The following is a 20,573-nucleotide window of genomic DNA, read 5'->3' on the forward strand; positions in this document are numbered from 1 at the left end:
GCTTCCTTACCAGTCTGTAGTAAAATCCAAGGAGAGAGAAGTAAACTGAAGACAGAATTTATCTTTAAAAGGGAAGTAGAACTTAAAAGTTGGAATATTTTCAACCTGGCAAGATTGTGAAGAATAGAAAAGCATGCTGGGGATAGAATATAAAGGTGTAGCCAAGCTACTACTTGACAAGGAGATTAGTCTATGGGAGAAAGCAGATGCTACTCACTGAAACAATGGGAAAAGTGGTCCAGACAAGGCCCCACAGCCTGTATGGTTTTATAGAACTACAACTCAGTTGCAGAGTACATGCCTAGCATGTGTTAGTCTTGGGTTCTGTCCTGCAAAAATTAATTAATGAATCAAAAGAAAAATCAGTAAAGGGGGGGGGGTGCAGGACACTCTAAGATCTTGGAGCTGCCTTCCCAGGGCTGTCTCCTGTCGCTGTCTGGCACATTCTGGAAGGATGCACATCTGTCCACCCTCGTTGAAACTCAAGTCAGTCTCAGAGCTGCCCTGTCCAGAGAGCACACAGAGCCTCTGGGAGTGTCCATTAGGTGCAGATCCTGCAGAATAGGCAAGCTGTGTGGCAGAGCTGCTTCTTCCCAGAGGTCAGAGGATGCCTCAAAAACCTGTAAGGCCCAGACAGAAAATCTCCACAGAAGAGGGAGAGGAGTGTCTAGGGCTCCATGGGAGAGCTAAGCCAGACCTAAGTTCAGAGCCACAAGTGTGCAGGGTCCACCTGGGGTGTGGGACCTCAGGGCTCAGTTAGCAAAGCTATGGGGAGAGGCTGCCCAAGGCCTGGGGGCCATGCCTGTTTCGGCCTGTCCAGGTGTGGGTTGTGGGGTTAAATATGATTGTTCTGTAGCCATAAATTTGAATGTTGTTTGCTCAGGGCTCTTTCTTATTAAGCTCTTTTGGAATGGGAATATCATTCCTATGCCTGCCTCATCACTGTATTTTGAAAACATAATTTATTTGGCTTCAAGGGTCACAGCCGGGGGAAACTTGCCTTACAATGAATCATACCCCAAGTCTCACGTGACTCTGATTCAGATGAACCTTACATGAGACTTTAGATGTCAGAATTTTGAAATTATGCTAGAACAAGGTAAGACTTTTTTGGTCCTGGGATGCAACTAGTATATCTTGCATAAAAAGACATGAATCCTGGAGTCCTAGGAGTAATTTGTAATCTAAATATCCCTCAAAATTGATGTGCTAAAATTTACGCCCCAATTAAAAGGAGGGCTTTCAGCAGGTGATAAAGGCATGACCTCACCTTCATTAATGACCTTGAAATCTTATGAAAGGGCTTGAGGATGAGTTTGTCCCTTTCATCCCTTTTGCCATCTGAGGACACAGGATTTACCCCATCTGGAGGACAGAGACAGGACACCATCCAGGAAGCAGGCAGCAGCCTCGCTACATTTCCATCCTGCTAAAGCTTGCTTTTGGACTTTTCAGACTCCAGAATTGTAAGAAACAAAGTTTCAGTTTTTCATAAATTGCACAATCTGTGGTAAGGGACTGGTATCTAGTGCAAGGTGGGCAAGGGAACTTCACTGCTACCTTGGCATGGACACCACAAAAAAGGGCATAATCTACCACAAGACAGAAGTGGGGTATCTTACTTGGCTTGCTCTTTCCAGTGAGGACATTGGGCTACAACATGAAATTTTAAAATCCAAAGCATAAAGGAGCAAAAAGTGAGGGGTGGATTGATGGAAGGAGAGAAAGAAGAAACTAATAGAGAAGAGAGAGTCTGGTAACAGCATTTGAGCGCCGGCTGGCAATGATGCCTGAGACCATCTGCATCCCTCCCATTCCAGAGTTAGGTTTTAAGAGAGTTACAGTGCTCATCCTATAAACTCCACTATTTCCCTTGATGAGTTGGAATTGCATTCAAAAATTTGCAGCCGAGTTCTTGGTAAGTGCACAGTAACTGTAGTGATCATAATTTACTGAGTACCTGAAGTGTAAACTTCAGTGATGACAACAGGAATTGCAGCCCCACACTGACCTATGACATCGGCTTTTTGCTTTGTTTTGTTTTTGCTTTTGTTTCTTCTTTTGGTTGCAAGGATCAAACTCAGGACCTTGGGCTTGCCAGGCAGGTGCTTGTCAGGTAGGCGCTTGTGCCACTGAGCTAAATCCTCAGCCCTCTGACACGGGTTTATTCTCAGAAAATAGAACTAGAATTCAAACTCTGATCTGTGTATTAAAAGCCCAGAGCACCAGTAACAGGAATTCATTCGATGTAGTTTAAAAACAGTCTCATTGGAGTAGACTGATTTTTTTTCAGGTAATGTGGCAGATTGATTTCAAATATACATTTTTTAAGTGTCTCTGAGTTAAAATTAGAAATCTGCTTTTAATTTTTTACTTTCTCTACTTTCTTTTTTCTCATTGTTTGCAATTAATTTTTTAAATGACAGCCATGAAAATTCCTAAATGTTATGGCAAAAGAAGGAATTCTAATGCAAATTTCACCTCTGCTCCTACTCAATTCATCTGACATGAAAAACAGAGCAGATAGTTCTTAATTTTCATCTTACGAGGAAAACAGTGATTGAGTCAACACCAGAAGCATGAACAGATGAAAATGTTCAGCATCTGCATTGGCCAGGTAGACTTTGCTGCTGCTACCTCTCATCTTAGTGCTTAAAATCAGACTCCCTGGTGCGTCTAAGTATCACACCTGGGCAGATGACACTGGTCTGCTTTTCCGGACCTGGGATAAACTATATGCGCTATAATTGCTTACCTCCTGAGAATATTATTAGAATAGCTCTTAATTACTGTGATTTTGAAGCTTGTAGACCAAGGTTTCTTTAAATGAAAAAATGTATTTCCGTCAAGAAGGTAAGTCTTAGAGACGCATTTATAGGAAGTGCATTTGCTTAAAGTGAAGTTGCCTAAAAGCCAATATACCACACAAAGTTTAAGATTGACACTCCACTATGAAAAAGCCACAACCCAAGGCAAATGCTCAGGGATGATTTTCAAGTCCACAACCCTTCATAATTACCTTAATGAGCCACAGTTAACATTTCCAGGCCCTTTGCAAATTATTCCAGCTTGTTAGTCCTTGCAGAGTTTCCACATCAGTGACCTACAGTAGTTGGCACATGGTAGTGTTTTTGCAAGCCAAAGTCGCTCAGAAGGATTTCTGAGTTATCTTGTTAGTACACCATGTCTTAATGTGAAGGTCTAGATGAATGCTCAAATCACCAGAACTAAGGACAAGTCCTTATTCATTCAAATAGCAGGAGAGAGCAAGACACCACCAAGTAACAACGTATTAAGGAACCAATGTCTGGAATGAGCTGTATGCTTGCACTTTCAAACATCTGCCTTAAAGTTCTCCTGAGGTGCTAGAAATGAGTCGGGAACAACAGGATCTTGAAGCATGTATCTAACAGATGTTTGGGCTTGGGAAAGAAGCTCCATGACAACGTGAATGAGAAGAGTGCTGGGAGATATCATTTAATTTTTACCCTAGCGATGCAGGATATTCAAATACCAGCATGCTTGAGCAAATATTGCTCTATTTGGCTGCTCATATTAAGTACACAAGCTCAATTATGATGTGCTGGAATTAAATCATTTCTCACAGGGAAATCAGCAGTGTCATTAGATACTGAATTTGTACATGCCGTGGTTGTGTGTAAGGTACACTGTTTGTGTAGCTGTCTTTTGGTACCACAAGGCCTTATGCTGGATTTCCCTAAAATGACATGGCTGCCCATCCTCACTGACTAAGCAAGATTTTAATGCAAATGCTTTTTTACAACCTCATGCTTTGGGTAAGGGTGAACATGATGAATACAAACCTAATTGGTCAAAGAGAAAGAGTGAGATAATTTCAGAATTGGGTGATGGGGAAGAATGAAGGGAAAATCCTGTTATTGAAATCATTGGTTCTTGTAATAATTAGTAGTGTTTTTCAAAGAAGTAGTAAACAATGATTAAAAAATTGGTTTAGGATCTTCAAAGGAGAATTCAGAAAGCTTATTCATTTGTAAATGCTACTTTACTTTGACTCTTCTCAGGTAGAGATGAGTCTGCTTCCCAGATCCAAGGCAGAAGAGAAATTCATGTGGCAGCTACTGAAGGACAAGATTTTATTGGAAACTGCTGATGCAACAGCCAAAACTACAGTGAAAAAGTGTATGTTCATATTCAAATTTCACAAATTAAAAATAACAAAAAGTCCTGAAAATCCAGAGAACAAAACCACCTTCCATATAAAAGAACAAAGATAAGAATTATACCCAACATCTCATAAATAATGTCAGGATGAAGAGAATGTGTAGAGAAAATCAAACAGTGAGAATGATGCACCAGCCCAAATTTACCCTTCCAAAGTGAAGGAGAAATGGTTTTCCTTAGACTAACAAAAAGTGACGTTATTTTTTGCCTGAGGATGTACCTTGAAAGAAACACTAAGAAGAGATTTTTTTAGAGAGAAGAAAAATTATGTAGGTCAAAAATTAAAATTCATGCAAAATAGAACAAGCATTGGAAAATAAGTGATGCTAAAATAAAAACTTAATTTTCTAATTTTAACTGTATTAATTTTTAACTGTCTTAAAAGGGAAGAGACAGTATACAAATATGTGTGTGTATGTGTGCATGTATGTGTGTGTACATGTGTGTGTTATGTGCGTGTACATGCATGTAGGTTTGTACATGTGTATACATGTGTGTATTTGTGTGCATGTACATATGTGTAAGTGTGTGTATGTGTGTGTACATATGTGTAGAAGTGAAATGAATGGAAGCAATGACAGAGAGAATGCTTTGTGATATGATATGTGTGCTACATATAACCTGGTACAGTGTATTAGAAAGTGAACTTGAATATTTACAGATGTATAGTGCAAGATTTACAGCAATCATTAAAAATTCCAAAAAGAAATAAATACTGTGTACTTGTTAAGTTTAAGTGATACTGAGAGAAAATGAAATCATATAAAAAGTTGAATTAAATCTACAAAGGGAACAAATATGAAAGACAAAAATAGGAACAAAGATGGCAACAAATATAAAACAGTAACAAAAATATTAGTTATTTATTCAGCTATACCAACAATTACTTTAAACATACCAACTAAAAAATATAGGCCATCAGAGGGGATCAAAAACAAGAACTACTTGTGTGTGGTTTATGAAAACCATTATAGATATTTAGATACAGACAGGTTAAAAATAAAGGGATAAATATATATGCTAGTAAAAGGAAAAACAAATGAAATAAATAACACTTTTGCGATCCAACAAGATAACAATAATAAAAAGGAAGAGTAGCTATATTAATTTTAGAGAGCAGATTATAGCAGCAGCCATTGAGGTGCACATTTGCGATTCCAGGACTCACCAGTCAGAGCCCAGCATGGGTAAGATAGCATGATTCTGTTTAAATAAACAAGTGAGGGCAATGATGTATTCAGTGTGAAGACACTGGGTCCATTCCTGCCCTCTCAAAAAAAGACTTCAGAGGAAAGCAAGTCACCAAGGATGATGAGGAGCATTTCATATTCATAAAACAGCCAAAACCTAGAGAAGACACACCAATCTTTTTTTTTTGTTTGTTTTGTTTTTTTCTTTTTTACCCGTACCAGGGATTGAACTCATGACTGCCTGCTTGCAAGGCAGGCACTTATGCCGCTGAGCTAAATCCCCAGCCCCAGACACACCAATCTTAACACATACTAGTCAACCACGAAGCAGCAAAATATATGAGGAACTGGAGGAAAAGTGCAGGGAGAAACAGGTGAACCCAGTACCCTAGCTGGGAATTTTAACACCCTCTATCAGAAGAGCACAGGTCCAACAGGCAGAAAGCCAATTCCAATGTAGTTGACCTCAGGAGCACTGTTAACCACCTGGACACCACTGAAATCTATGGACTATTTTATCCAGCAGCTGAAGAGTACACATTCTTCTCAGGCTCACATAGGACATTTACTGAGATAGACCACATGCTGTGACAGAACACATACCTTAGCAAATTAAAAGTGTAGAAACTGTGTACTATCTGCTCTCAGATCATGATGAAATGAAACTAGAAATCAGGACCAAATAATAGCATGGCAATCTAAGGCAGCTGTAGATTAAATACACTCATATTCCCCCCCCCCCACACACACACACAAACTCTTTTAACTATTTAAACATAGGTCATTCACTGCTTAGAAGGCTGAAGCCAGAAGATCACAAGTGTAGTGTCAGCCTGAAAATATTAAAGTCTGTCTCAGAATACAAGAAGAAAAAGTAAAAACACCATAGATCAGTGGTACAGTGCTTACCCCATGTGAGCTCCGTGGTTCTATCTGCAGTGTTACAAGAATAAATAGACAAGTAAGAAACCAGATAGACAGACAGACAGATAGTTAGATAGATAGATAGATATGTGTTAAACTAGAAATCCCAATAGAAAATTTTTAAATGTTTTGAAAAATGAAAATGAGGGTACAACTTAACAAAAATGTGTGGAATATAGCTGAACCATTCTTACAGGGAAATTTGTGGCATCAATTATATTTGGAAAGAAGAAAGATGAGACATAAGTATCATCTTAGAAAAATAGAAAATGAAGTATAAATTAAATTCAAATAAACAGAAGTAAAAATTAATACAATTAGACCAAAAATAAATAAAATTGAAAAAAGGAAATCAGCAGGGAAAATCAATGAAATGAGCAAAACAAAAAACAGATTCTTTGAAAAGATCAATAAAATCAATAAACTTTGAGCCAGGCCATGTCATAAAAAAAAGAGCATCATTTACTAACAACAGAAATAAAAGTGATAACAATGCAGACTCCATGGACACTGAAAGAATTTTAAAGAAATAATATAAGCAAGATTTATGGCCACAGATTTGATAGCCTATGTGAAACAGAAAAAATTTTTGAAAGATATAATTTGTTAAAATGAATGAGAAGAACAAATGAAATAAAGCCATTGTCTACTAAATAAGCTGACTTATTAATTCAAAACCTTCCAACATGGAAACTGACAGACACAAATGTTTTCACAAGTAAATTCTACCAAATATTTCAGAGGAAATTACGCCAATTATTTATTACTTTTTACAAGTATACAAACAAATCGAACCCTTCCTTGCTCATTGTGTGAGATCAGCTATACTCTAATACCAAAAGAGAAAAACTACATTAAAAAATTGGAGACCATTCTTTTTCATGAATATAATATCAAAAACCAACAAGAAAATGTTACCAAATTGAATCCAGCAGTGTACAAAAGGGCATACACATCACTACCAAATGGAATTCATTTCAGGTATCTGACACTTGTTGAACACATGTGCAACAGGGAATGTATTCCATCACGTCAACAGGGTAAAAGAGAAAATCTTATGATCATATCACCAGATGCAGGATAAACATTTTACAAAACCCAAGAGCTATTAACAGTGAAAATTCTCAGCAAACCATGAACAGAAGGGAATTTCTTCAACATGATAAAGGAATCTACAAAATATTAACAATAATAAATTATAATAATAATAAAAACATCTACAGGCAACCTCAGGCATAATAATGAAAAACTAGATTTTCTGCAATAATCAGAAACAAGATGAAATGCCTCTTCTTACCACTGCTTTTTCAATACCGTAACTGAAGTCCTAGCTAGTGAAATAAGACAAGAAAATGAAATAACAGATGTGCTGTTGAAAAGAAAGAAATAAAACTGTATTTTCTATTAACATGATAATTTACGTAGAAAGTAAAAAAGACAAAAAATTCTTCCTGAAATTAACAAGTGATTACAGAAGAGTTGCAGGATGCTAAATTGTAATCCAAAGTTCAATCTCTTTTTTATGTGCCACAAGAAACCAATGGAGTTTAGAATTAAAAACGCATCCACTCTTACATTAAAAACTTGAAGTAGTTGGTGGCAAATCTCATAATCAATAGTTGGGGTGAGTCTAGTACCATATACATGATAACTACAAATTCTGCCTGAGGAAAACAACAAAGACATTCAAAGTAAAATGGGTTAAATGCAGAGATATTTCATGTACACAGTGGGAAGATTTAAGGCTATCAAGATGTCAGTTCTTCCCAAATTGATCTACAGTTTCAATGCATTGCCCATAAATTACTTCAGCAAGTTATTTTTTGGATATTAGCAAACTCACTCTAAAGTTTGTAAAGAGAAGCAAAAGCTAGTAATTTAATACTGAAGTAAAATAAAGCTGAGGTTTGATGAGACCTGCCTTTGAGACTTACTGCTGCAGCATCAAGACAATGGCATTGATGAAAGAATACATAAATAGAACAATGGAAAAGAAGAGCAAACCCACTGCTGGGCCACACAAGTATAGTTGGCTGATTTTTTACAAAAGAATAAAGCGATGTGATAAAGATAGTCTTGGATATACGGTCCATGAACAAATAAATAGCCACATGTAAAAATGTGTCTAGAGAAAAACCATGTACTTTTGATGAAAATTAATGGAAAATAGATCATAAACCTAAATATAAAATGAAAACTGGAAAACTCCTGGGGATAATATAGGAGAAACCTAAATACTGTGGGGGATGACAATAATATTTTTAGACCTAATACCAAGATAACAATCCATGAAAGAAATAGTTGACAAGTTACATTACACTAAAATGAAAAACTTCTGTTCTGTGAAAGACACTGTCAAAAGAATGAGAAGAAAAGCTGCAAATTGTAAGAAAATATTTACAAAAGACATATATGATAAAGGATTGTTATGCAAACTATACAAAAAACTCTTAAAACTCAATAATAAACAGCTCATTTAAAAAATAGGCAAATCCTTGAACTGACAGCTCAATAAAAAAGATAAACAGATGGCATAAAAACATAAGGAAAGATGCAACACATCATATGTCCTGAGGGAATTATAAATCAGGATGAGACGATGCCAGTGTGTGCCTGTGTGCATGCCAAAGCCCAAACACTGGCGACACCAAATGCTGGTGGTTGGGAGCAAGGGGTGTGCTCACTCATGAGTGGTGGGGACACAAAACCACATGGCTACTTTGGAAGACAGTTTACTAATTTTTGCTAAACTAGACTTACTTGAGACTGTGCAACCCAGTGATCAAAGTTCTCAGTATTTGGCATAAATGAATTGAAAATTTATGTGAACACAAAATCTACACATGTCACTTTATGGCACTTTGTAACTATCAAACTTGGAAGCAACAGGGCTATTATTTAGACAGATAAATGGTAAACTCTGGCATTTCTGGACATTTCAATATTATTCAATGCTGAAAAGCAATGAGATAGCAAACCACAGGAAAGCACGGAAGAAATTTAGATAAGTATGCTATGTGAAAGAAATCAGGCTTTTAAAAAAAGTACATACTGAATGATCACAACATGATGACATTGTAGACAGTAAGGCCCTTGACTGCCAAAGTTAGGAGAGAGGGAAGCACAAATAGGCAGACCTTTAGGCCAATGAAGCTATTGTTTATGATACCATCACCCTGGATCCACGGCATTACATGTTATGCATCAAAACTTGTAGAATGTACAAGACCAAGAGTGGACCTTGATGTGAATGTGGACCCTGAGCGGTGCTGTGTCAGGGGGGCTGTGATAAGAAACTCTGGGGTAGGGCGTTGCTCTGGGGGAGGCACTCTGCGTGTACGGGACAGAAAGCATAAGGGAAACCTTTAGATTTTCTGATCAATCTTGCTGAGAATCTAACAAAAATTTCCCCCGAAGCCTAAGCAGCCCCATGAAGGTGAAGATAACTGCTTGAAAGATAGAAAACCTCTGAACTATCCATGATGCTGGGCACAGAACATTTTTATACTAGGCTGAGCTTGATTTTGACTATTTGTGTTTGTGCAGCTGTGTAAGTGGAAATTCTGACATCTCTGTAAACCGGTGAGTTCACGGCCATGGACAGTAGAGCAGGAGGGCTTCATATAAGGGTCTCAACAGAGAGCCGCAGGGCTTCTGGGAGTAGAAGAAAGGGCAGTTAGTGACTTCTGAAGGAATCATTCCTCTGTTTGCCATCATCAACTTCTCATAAATGAGTTCAAAAATAAAATCTTAACACTGATCATTCTATACCTAAAATTAACAGTAAACCCACTATTTTAATATATTAGTGACTTAACATAGACTTTTTTATTTTTTATTTGTTTAGCTTTATAGAAGGTGATGGTGAAATTATAATTTACAGTTTACTCTACTCTGATCAACTGATCAACATACTGTTCTTCGAGAGGAATACTTTCAAACCACGAGTCTTATTTTTCTAGAGGGAAATACTTCATCACTAGAATCCACATTATATTTTGAGATTAGTCAAGAATAAATCCTAAAATATGCTTCCATCTAAAGGAGTATTCTCTCTATTCCTAAAACCAATAGCTTTAACAATGCTTTGCATTCAATCCCAGATTTGCTACAAATTTGGTGGAAATTAGGATCAAAGGAGGAGGGCCAGGGATGGAGACAGAGATGTAGACGGGACACAATTACAAGGTGAAAAGTTGCTCATTCAAACAATGGAGCGTAATTGTGGAGCAGACATTTTTTAAGCTCGTATTGTATCACACCATGTTCCTTTGCAAGATTTCATGAGTTGTCGTGTTAAAACGAATTTCATTTTGTCTCAATCAATGAGTCTCTCCACTTGCTACCACCTACAGCCTTGCCGAGCAGCCAGATCTCTGGCTCCACTCCAATGCCAGCCTGGCATTAAAGTAAAGTTGCTGGTGTCTGTCCAAATGTTCAATCCAGATAGCTGGAAAATGTCACCTACACCAAGATAATTTTTAAATTCCTTTCTCTCTCTTGTTCTCCCCATGCTCTGAAATTACCTCCAGCCTATTTGTCTAGCTAGAGGTTAATGGAACACTAATGATGTTAATGAGCCTTTCACAGTGCAAGTTTTTTCAGGAAAGAGATATAATAGCTGTTTTCCTTCCCTTTTAATCTTTTTTCATCATTCAAGAGTTACAGGCTGAGACAATTAGCAACGTGCACAACTCTGTCTCTGCTCAGTCACAGCCCAGTGGGCGCAAAAGCAGGAGCCCATTAGATAGCATCTCCTGTCCACAGGTGAGAGTGTGTGGATGGAGCAGCGCGCTGCCACTAGCCAGAAGGCGCAGTGCTATTGAGAGAGAAAGCAGGGAAATTAACAATCTGTTGCTGGAGCTTTTTCATGGCAGGCAGACTGGGCACTGTTCAGGGCCCTGAGCAGTCTTCAAGTCCTCTCCTGTCCCTTCATTATACGGAGGGCGTGTGTGAGAGTCCTCAGCTGCGGGGGTCTCAGAGTTTAGTTCACCAAAGCATCCAAATGTTTAGTTACTCAGAGGAAGCTCACCCTGAACTCACAGAGCTCTGGAAAACGACTTATTTATCAGTACTTCCCCAATTTCTTGGGCGTTTCTCCATCGGGTGGTGTTTTGGCATCCTGTCTCTCTGTGCTTTGAAAGTACACATCCTGGATGTGAATGGCAAGGAGAGCACATGCACAGTGATGCTGAAACGGGGAAATGTTGAGAGAATAACATGGCCAAGACGTGAACTCATCTTGATTGGGGCTCAGCTGGCAATAGGGTTTATTTCTGGTGAAAGGGCCTATAAATGTCTTCAGCCATGCTTAGAGAGGAAATTCAGAACACTCGAGGGGGATGGCTGAAGAACGTGACATTTCACTTTTTTTCAGATTTTTGATTTCTTTTGTCCTCAAAAGTGGATTTAAATTAAATGAATCAGGGTTCACAACCAAGCTGTAGAGAAAAATACTGAAGTCAAAATCGAACTGAGAGCGTAATTTTCCTATAAAGGTCACTCTCAGTCAGAGCTCAATCATTAATGCTAGCTAACTCAAGATGTAATGTGGAGTAAAATATTCATAGGGAAAAGTAAATTTGAACAAGTGCTGTTTGTAGATGCATACTAGGTTATTAGGCACATCAACCATGTTGTATGTAGCCTTAAACTTTATGTTTGAAGATGTAACTGGAAAAACAACCAGGGTTTGCTGTCTACTCAATCCAGAGTACCTTGGTGAAGTGGTGGCTGAGGATGAAATGGAGGCTTGGATCTAAAAGTGTAGCATGTATTACATAACTAAAACAGCTATTATTTATATCGCTGTGGTGCTGACAAAGCACAGATTTCAAGGAAAAGGAATCTTATTCAGATTAATTGTAGTTCTTAAAAGTTTGATCAGAGAGCTTATAAAATATAAATATGATTTATATAATTAAGCTATCCTGTCTCAAAATAAAAAATATTTTTAAAGAGGAAAATGTAGTTAATTGCAAAGGTCCTAAGTTCGATCCTCAATATTGTCCCCAAAATTATATGACTAAATGACACAAAGGTCTTTCTACAGAAATGAAGACTAGAAATGGATCCATGAAGTCTCTGATGACTTGAGCTGTACAACAGAGCTGTTGTTTAGTACCGGTGGGATGAAGATTGAGATGAGCAGATGCTAAAGGTGAAGGCATCACCAGATCATCGCCAAAACTAGAATTAGTTTTAATCTAGTGGCAAGAATACAGCGTTAAGACACTGGTACTGAAAGTGTTAAGATGACGACAGATTTGACTTGGTGACAGAAAATGAAAACTCAAAAGACATTTGATGGGTTTTAGCCAGAGCAACTGGAAATATTGGTCACAAACTAAAAAAGAAAAATTTCATGAGAAAATCAGCCTGTCCAATGGTACCATTTTAAAATAACATAATATTTTATCTGGATCCACCTAGGAAAATTGAATCATTTTAATGTTTTAAAATTCTCATTCTCCATCTGACATTTGCTCCAGTTGCTCAATAGCAGATATATAATCTCACACCAATTTAACAATAATTTTATCAATTTACTTCCGTCAAAAACTACTGAAGTAAAAGACGTCTGGTGGATTGTGCAGTGAGAGATGGTCGGGACGTCTGTGCACCTCCTCCGCGGGTTGTTGGCGGCAGGCACGCACCCAGCCAGCCAGCTCTGACATTCCATGTGTGCCACCGTGCGAACGCACAGACTTTCTGTAAGAAATGATGATAGCAACAAGAAAGAGTCCCGAAGAATCTATCAAGTACCTCCGATGACAAAGCGAGCACTGAAGCTTTTATGCACATCACATCCTTGTTTGCTAAAGAAAGAACGAACCCCCCAGCAGTGTAAGGAGCCGCATAATTGTGTATGTGGGACTGCAGTGCTAACAGCAGCGTGCTACTTTCCAGATGGCAAATGGATGATGGTGAAACTGGGGTGCGGAAGCAGCTAATGATACTTCACACAGCAAAGCGCAGAGCCAGTGTAAGCACAAACGGCACATCCCGGGCCAGACAATGGCGCACATGTCAGAGTCAGCTGCTCGGGCTGGGGGAGGAGGAGACGGAAATAAAAAGTAAATATACACTATGTAAACACAAATATGAATGCGTGATGCTACTCGAGCACGCAGAGCTTGGCAGATCACCCCCATATGCACGCCTCGCCCCATCCTCCCCTGGTCCAAACCCACTCAGTGTAACATGACTGCAGACCCTGCCCACTCCACCAGAGGCAGACGCGGCTCCTTATCCACTGCCCTATGAGAAAACTCCAAGAACAGCTACTTTTGACTTAGTAGGCAGCAATTCCTTGGTAATATATTTCCTCTTTAGGCATCTCCATTTGCAAATAGGGGAAAATAAAGCTCAGGGCCTTTATGCAAATTTGGTCAGGAGCAAGGCCAACACCTGTCTTGGTCCTCAGACCACTTTCTCTTCTCCACTGATGAGGAGACTTGGGAAGGGCCTCTACCCTGCAAAACTGTGGCCCTTTCTAAAATGCTAGTGGTGCATACGTGGCTTGGTAGTTTGATAGAAATGTCAAGTTACAGCTAAGTAAACCACAAAATAAAAGGTATGAGGATTGAGGACTTCTGCTTCATTTTCATTAGAGGGTCTCTGTCCATATTTAAAGCTGCTGCACCCCAATAAAGTGGGGGAGAAAGCACCTTTAGAGTTGCTGAGATGAACACTGAGATAATGCCATAGAGGTAGACAAATGCCCTCCCTTATTTACAAAGCTACTGCTGTCCTCATCAGCACTTCTGGAGCTCTTGATATGGGCTAAAGGAGAAGCTTCATCACCCAGGATCATTTCTGGCCCTCACCTGTTTATCAGACAACTGTCAGCTTACCAGAGCCAAATCTTCTGTCGATATGGACAAAACACAGAAACAATAACTGGACTTCTTTTCTTCATAGCTATGGTTTATTTTTTCTTCCTCGGTCATAAGTGCTTTGTCTAAGTAGTAATAAAGATCCCCAGTGACTCAGTTTCCCTTTTCATTCTTTCACAGGTTGCTTATTGATGACTGCCTGTCACAAGGTGTTCTCACGACAAGGTGCGATGGTGGCAAAAGCTCTCTTGACACTGAAGATTAGAATCTGCACAACTGTTCTGTAACAACTCATTTTAATGTTTGCCTGCTTGTCCTACTTTATTTTTTATTTCTGATTCTTGGTGCACTCAAAATAAAGAGAGGTGTACTTCAGGTCGGGGAGATGAGCCACAAATCTAGCTGAGACCACAGATGGTGGGGCTGGAATGACTGGAATGAGTGCTTCTTTCCCAAGCACTGCCTGGCTATTGGTATGCAGCACATGGCCCTCCATGCTCATCAGGATTGTTAAAGGAAAGGGTTCAGGTGCACAAACGTGGAGCAGCCAGAATATCTTTGTTTATAGCAGGAAAATGTTCACTTTAGATCAGACAGAAGGGCATTAACAGAAATAAGCCTTACAAATGCTTCCTTTGTTAATTTCAGATTTTAGTTTGCATGGGCTGACTCGTGACAATGTATACTTTCAGGTGGGTCCAAGATAGGAATCTACTGTAAATCAATATGTAATTCTGTTTTCAATCTTAGTCCTTGGGAGGGTGTTATTATAGGCCATCATCCATGGCTGAAGTGTAGCATTATAAGCATAGGGATTCATTGCTACACATTTACTTGGCTCTAGTCAGAATATTGTGTAAGAATACATTTGTAATGCAAATCCCATCTTTCACACTAAAAACAATCTATTATCCCTCAAGGAGAAAAGACCCCAATAGTCTGGGGTTCATCTCAAGTAGGGTCAGGATATTCTGCACTAGCATTCTTCTGGAGAAAAATGAGAACACTAGTGCAAAAGCCACTTACACACTCAACGGGCTATTCCCAGTGAGTCTACACTAAGTGGCACCTCACCCTTTCTCATACCCTATCAACTCCCTTTTGTTAACTATGTATCACCAAGACAAATATCTTAGAGTTAATCCTCAGATCTCCAAAGACAGCCTTTTGCAAACTGTAACTGATCAAAACTGTGTGTTAGATGCACAAGGAAACGTGCTGTGAACCACTCCAGGCAGGAAAGTGCTTTCTCAGAGGCTGTCCCAGACATACTTCCCTTTGTACAGGCAACCTTGTGAGTCTCTGGCAAACCTGATGTGCCAAGAGTTACCTGTCAAGTCAGTGGCTTCAAAACAAGTCACGACTTCTCACCTCTTCTCCTCCCATGGATCTTTCTTACATTTTCTGTGATACTCTGGGTGTTCTTTCTGCTTTCTCTCGGGTTAAATGGTTTCCGTAGCACACTACATGCTCATTCTGTGTTCTCTAGTCTGTGCTTCTTATCGTCAGTGCATGGTCAGATCTGCAAGCTGTGTTTACCCTGGTAAACCTGGAAAACTGACTTGTTGGCATTCCCAGGTTCTTACTCATGACTGCTCTGTCAGGAAGCATCATGAGCTCTGGAACATCAGGTCCAGAAAGAAAGTAATGAGTCTCTGTATTTCCAAATAGGGAGTTAGAGTTTATCTCAGCCGATCCTCTGCTTTCAAAAGTGCATAAAATGCCAGGTAGGTAAGCTTAGTAATCCTCTCACCCAAGGACAATTTTGCCTCTACGATGTATTCAGAAATACCTAGAGGCATTTTTTTAATGTGACTTGGGTGAAGAATGGCCGGAAGATTGCAAGTAAACACCTTGGAACGCAGGAAATAGCCCTGAGCCCATTACAGAAATTTGGTTGGAAAGGTCAGTTGGAAAGGCTGAAAGTCCCTGTTCAAGTCCATTAAGGCAATGTGAAGCCAACAGATAAAGATGGAATAGAAAAGGCCAATTTTGCATCCTAGTTTCTGGAGCACACACTTTCCACAGAGCAGGCACCGCAGCATATTGGATGTCCTCAATAATGATGATCATGTGACAACACTTAAATATTAATGAGCAGATTCACTGCATGAAAATTCTTACATTCATCACATAGAGAAAATACGTAACTTACAAGTCTTACTCAGATTGATCTCCCATGGCACAAGCTTAGCACACACACCATAATGTGACTCAGGCTCTGAAAACACAGGAGAGGTCAGGGAACCTTGCAAGCCATCCTGCATTTACTCTGACCCACAAACTGGGATGCATTCATGAAGACAGTGCAGTGTTCTTCCGGGGAGGGCTCTGCCCTAGCAGGGAAGAGATCAGGCTCTTAATCCGGCACAGATGCACATGTTTTATATGACTTGGATCAAGTCATGACTTCTCCATTCTGAGCTTGGTATCCTTCTCATCTGTTAAGTACCATGGTGTCTTCGTGCTGAAGATCATATTGTGCAGCACTGATGATCTACACACTTCTTTTTCCTACCTGCCATCTGTCCCCTGTTCCAAGAGTCAAGCGGCAAACACTTTTGTGTGACAATGTTTTCCTTCATGACCTGCAGCTCTACCCAAAGGAAGACTCAGAGGAGGAAGGCAGAGGGTTTTGGGCCAATGCTGCCAAGGATAGTTGGGGCGGTGGGTAAATCACGGCACTGGAGCTGCTGGGGCTAGAATCTTGATGTGGCCACTTATTACCATCGTGTGCTGGGCAGTTATCTAACATCCCAGCCCTCAGCTCTCTCATCTGTAGGAGGGACGGTGATAATAATGGTCATCCACACAGTTGCTGGCAGGGAAAACTGAGATAATGAGCACAGAGCGATTAGGACAATCTGAAAATAAAGAGCTGAGTAAATAGGACCAGGCAATGCGATTTGGTTTCTGAGTCAAAGGTTAGAGATATTATTTTCCTCTCCTAAGCTGGTCTATTTGTGGGAAATAGAATTCTGAACATTGTTTCAGTAATATATTTAAATCTGTGCAAGTGAGAAAAATGCTTGAGTACCCAGAGGAATCTTCTTGTGCCATTTACCATATAATAGCAAAAGAAAATCATTACCCACTGGCACTGCACTGGCTTCGCTGTAGATCCTGGTTCCATGTGTCTCTTCACTGTGATTTAGATGAGAACTCCCCTGTCCCTGGGCAGTTGCCACTCTGCCTCTTTTGCTTATGGCTGGGGAGAGATGGTTTTTGAGATCACCCTCCCGGGCCCCTGCCCTCCGTGCAATCACTTGGGTTGCTCTTTTGGCACCCTTCCCCAGCGTTAGTTAGCATAGATCCTTAAGACACGGGCTCTCTCATTAGTTCTATTGGTTTCAACGGCTCTGTGGACAAAGGGAATATACAATTTAACTCAGGAGGAAAGTGTTTCACTATGATCATTCTTTCATCATCTCTGCCCATCTGGAACTCCCTTCAAACACGGCACTAGCTGACTATTCCTCCTCCAGCCAGGCAGTGCTCCCAGGAAATAAAGTTAGTGAGCCTGGCTTGGTGGTACTTGCCTACGATCCCAGCACTTGGGAGGCTGAGGTGGGAGGATCGCTGTGAGTTTGAGGCCAGCTTGGGCTACATAAACAAGTTCAAGGCCAGCCTGCAGTACACAGTGAGAGCCTGTCTCAAAAAATCAAATAAATCAAATAAAGAAAAATAAAGTTAATCTAAGGAGAGGCATTTTTGTTGTTACGGCTTGGGAGTGGCTATTCTTCGTAGACACCATTGGGTCTGTCATTTCCTGGGGAATTGCACCTAGATTAGATGAGCTTTCCGCCCTTGAGTGACACCTGTTAATAACCTGAGGATGGGTTGGGATGCTCATATTGTCAGCCAGACTTATCTAAGGCTATTTTTCATCAGTGTTGTCACTCAAGGGCCCCAATGAAGGATATTATATTTTTTCTTAAAATGTTGTATGGATTCACAGACACTGGATGGGCAAGATTGCTCTGTCTGTCTATGTTCACATTGGTGCTAGGAAATATATTGCCAGGGTTGTATGTGATATTCAAATAAATCATTGATGTGCATTTATTACCCTCATTTTGATGTGGTGATAGGCAGCCTCACAACGAAGCTATTTATTCTCTATATTAATCCTGGGAGTACGATTTCATCCAAATTTTCTTTTTTAATCAGATTTTGTTCTTTCCCACAAATTCTAAAGAATGCCAAGACTTTCCTGGCTCTTTGCCAGAAAATGGGAAAATTTTTAAAAAGAAAAGTAGCTGAATGTAAATACATAGAGATGAACGTTAATATAAAAAGTCAGTTGTGGTACTGATTAAATGGTAGACAAGAAATAAGTAGAAAATCAGTAAAATGCCAAACAAAGTAGAAAATATAACTGGATTATTATTGCTTTCTTTCAAATCATGAAACCTTCAAAAATTTTTTAGACATGAGCAAAAAAAGATTGGTCAGAGAAAGACTTTGCTTTCACAGATGAGAAGACAGATTGGGATTGCTTAGCAGAAAGGTGGGCAGCTCAGGGAGCCCTGAAAGGCATCTGGTGAGGGGTGTCACCCTTCTTTTCTGGGCGAGTCAGTGCCCCCAGGGTTCCGGAGTCCACATCTGTCTTTCCTGCTGTACCACCTGGCAACTCCTCCCCCAGTTCTGCACCCTGCTGATCCCCAGCGCAGGAGTCCGGGAGAGCAAGACCAAGGCCCAGAACATGAGGAACTCGACTTACAGAGGCTCAAGGGACCCAGTGAGAAAAGCCTTGTCGCCCCAGCAGGATCTCACTGTGTCCACCTCAGCTGGCCATCCCTGAGGAGATGCGCTGTCATCCACTGCTTCTCCAGGACACGTCAGACGGGCAGAGCCTGGCATTCACAATCCCCACCTGCTGGCTACTTGCAGATGCACAATGTGTGTATCCTTGCCATGTTAGTCTCCCAGTTAGGGTGAATTATATGCCAAATCCAATTTTAAATGACACACCGAAAGCCCAGTGACATTGTTTATTTCTTCCCGGTCACCATGCTGAAAATGTCTTCTCATATTCTTCAGAGCTACACTAGAAGGATATGAAAATTTCCCCACCTCCTTTCATCCACTTGGGTTTGGTTTCCCCCTTTCTATTGGAATTGTCTTTAAAGTATCTTGAAGTTTTTTTTCCGCCATAAAAGACAATTTAGTGAAACCAAATCATTTACTCAATCAATACATTTACTTAAAGTATGATTTTAGATCTGAGAATTTTGAGGTTTGGGCAGAAAAGAAAACAAGGAGGAAGAAAAGAAAAATAACAGGGATGCATTGCATACACGTATGTCATAATTTAGTCCTTTAAAATGTGGACAAGGGATACAACTCAGTGCACAGCGCATGCCTGGCAAGCATGAGGTCTTGAGTTCAATCTCAGGTACCTTGCCCCCAAAAAACACAAAACAATAAAACATGCTAAGCTCAAAGGTCACACAGAGCCAAGATGCTCTTCTTATAACAATGCAAAAATTTAGCTCAGGGTGAAAGCAAGAAACTTGCGCTAAGATCAAAGCCAAACAATGGCAACAGTTAACAGATTTTTTCTGTGAAAAGATAAAGCAATTTTAATAATGATTGATGGACAAAGAGTAAAGAAATCCTGAATATATTTTAGAATTATTTTGGCTTCCTCAAAAAAGAGAGAAAAGATGGGAGGATTTACTGTTCTTTTCTGAAGAGGCTGTTTGCCTTCTCACGTTCGGATTTGTTCTCTCGTGGAGGGTGCTGGCCTCTGAGCTTCAGGTGTGCAACAAATCCTTCCCTCATTAGCAAAAAACATCCCCTCTGAAAGAGCCATTTTTTTAAAAAACCGGTGGGGGGTTCTTTCTTAGATTAAGTGCTGGTCTTGCTGGGAATTTGGGTCCATGCTTAGGAAGAGCCCGCAGTGGGCACACTGTTCTCTGAGGCTCCACTCTGCATTCTTCAGAAACCGAGTGTGGCTACACACTGAAAAGTCAACTCCTGATATTTACAGTCTCTGCAGAATCTCCGCATTGTGTACAGTCTTATTTCTTATCCCATAAACTTTGTGCCTCAGTGTCATCTCAAGCTGTAGCCTCTCTTCCAATGACCTGCTCTGCTCACCTGCCTGGTGGATGCTGGTACTCTCTGCCAGCTTTACTGTGACTGAAATCTCGGAGTCATTCTGATCTCTCTTTCCTCATGTCCCAGTCCTCATTTCCAGAAATCCTATCAGTTCTATCTCCAAGAGAGTCAAGAGCTCATGCAGTTTTTATGATCTCCACTGATACCCAATGCGAATTGAACCAGGCTCTCCGGACAGTCTTTTTATATTACTGCAGTGCTGGATTCTCAGCCCGTATCTAGAGGTCCCATTGAAGGTGAAAACAGATCTTATTCCAAACTTACAGTAGTTCTTCATCTCATTTTCAGTAAA

The 20,573-nt window shown here is 40.0% G+C and overlaps 1 protein-coding gene across 1 annotated transcript in view; it reads right to left on the reverse strand.

Annotated features, from left to right (window-relative positions):
• The window catches only part of Opcml (opioid binding protein/cell adhesion molecule like), a 1,064,190-nt gene that overhangs the window by 653,095 nt on the left and 390,522 nt on the right, over positions 1–20,573 (reverse strand). The gene's annotated exons all lie outside the window — the stretch shown is intronic.

The sequence above is a fragment of the Cavia porcellus genome, unplaced genomic scaffold (genome assembly GCF_034190915.1).
Source record: "Cavia porcellus strain 051 isolate PalLab524CR breed Dunkin Hartley unplaced genomic scaffold, mCavPor4.1 scaffold_9, whole genome shotgun sequence".
NCBI classification, from domain to species: Eukaryota; Metazoa; Chordata; class Mammalia; order Rodentia; family Caviidae; genus Cavia; species Cavia porcellus.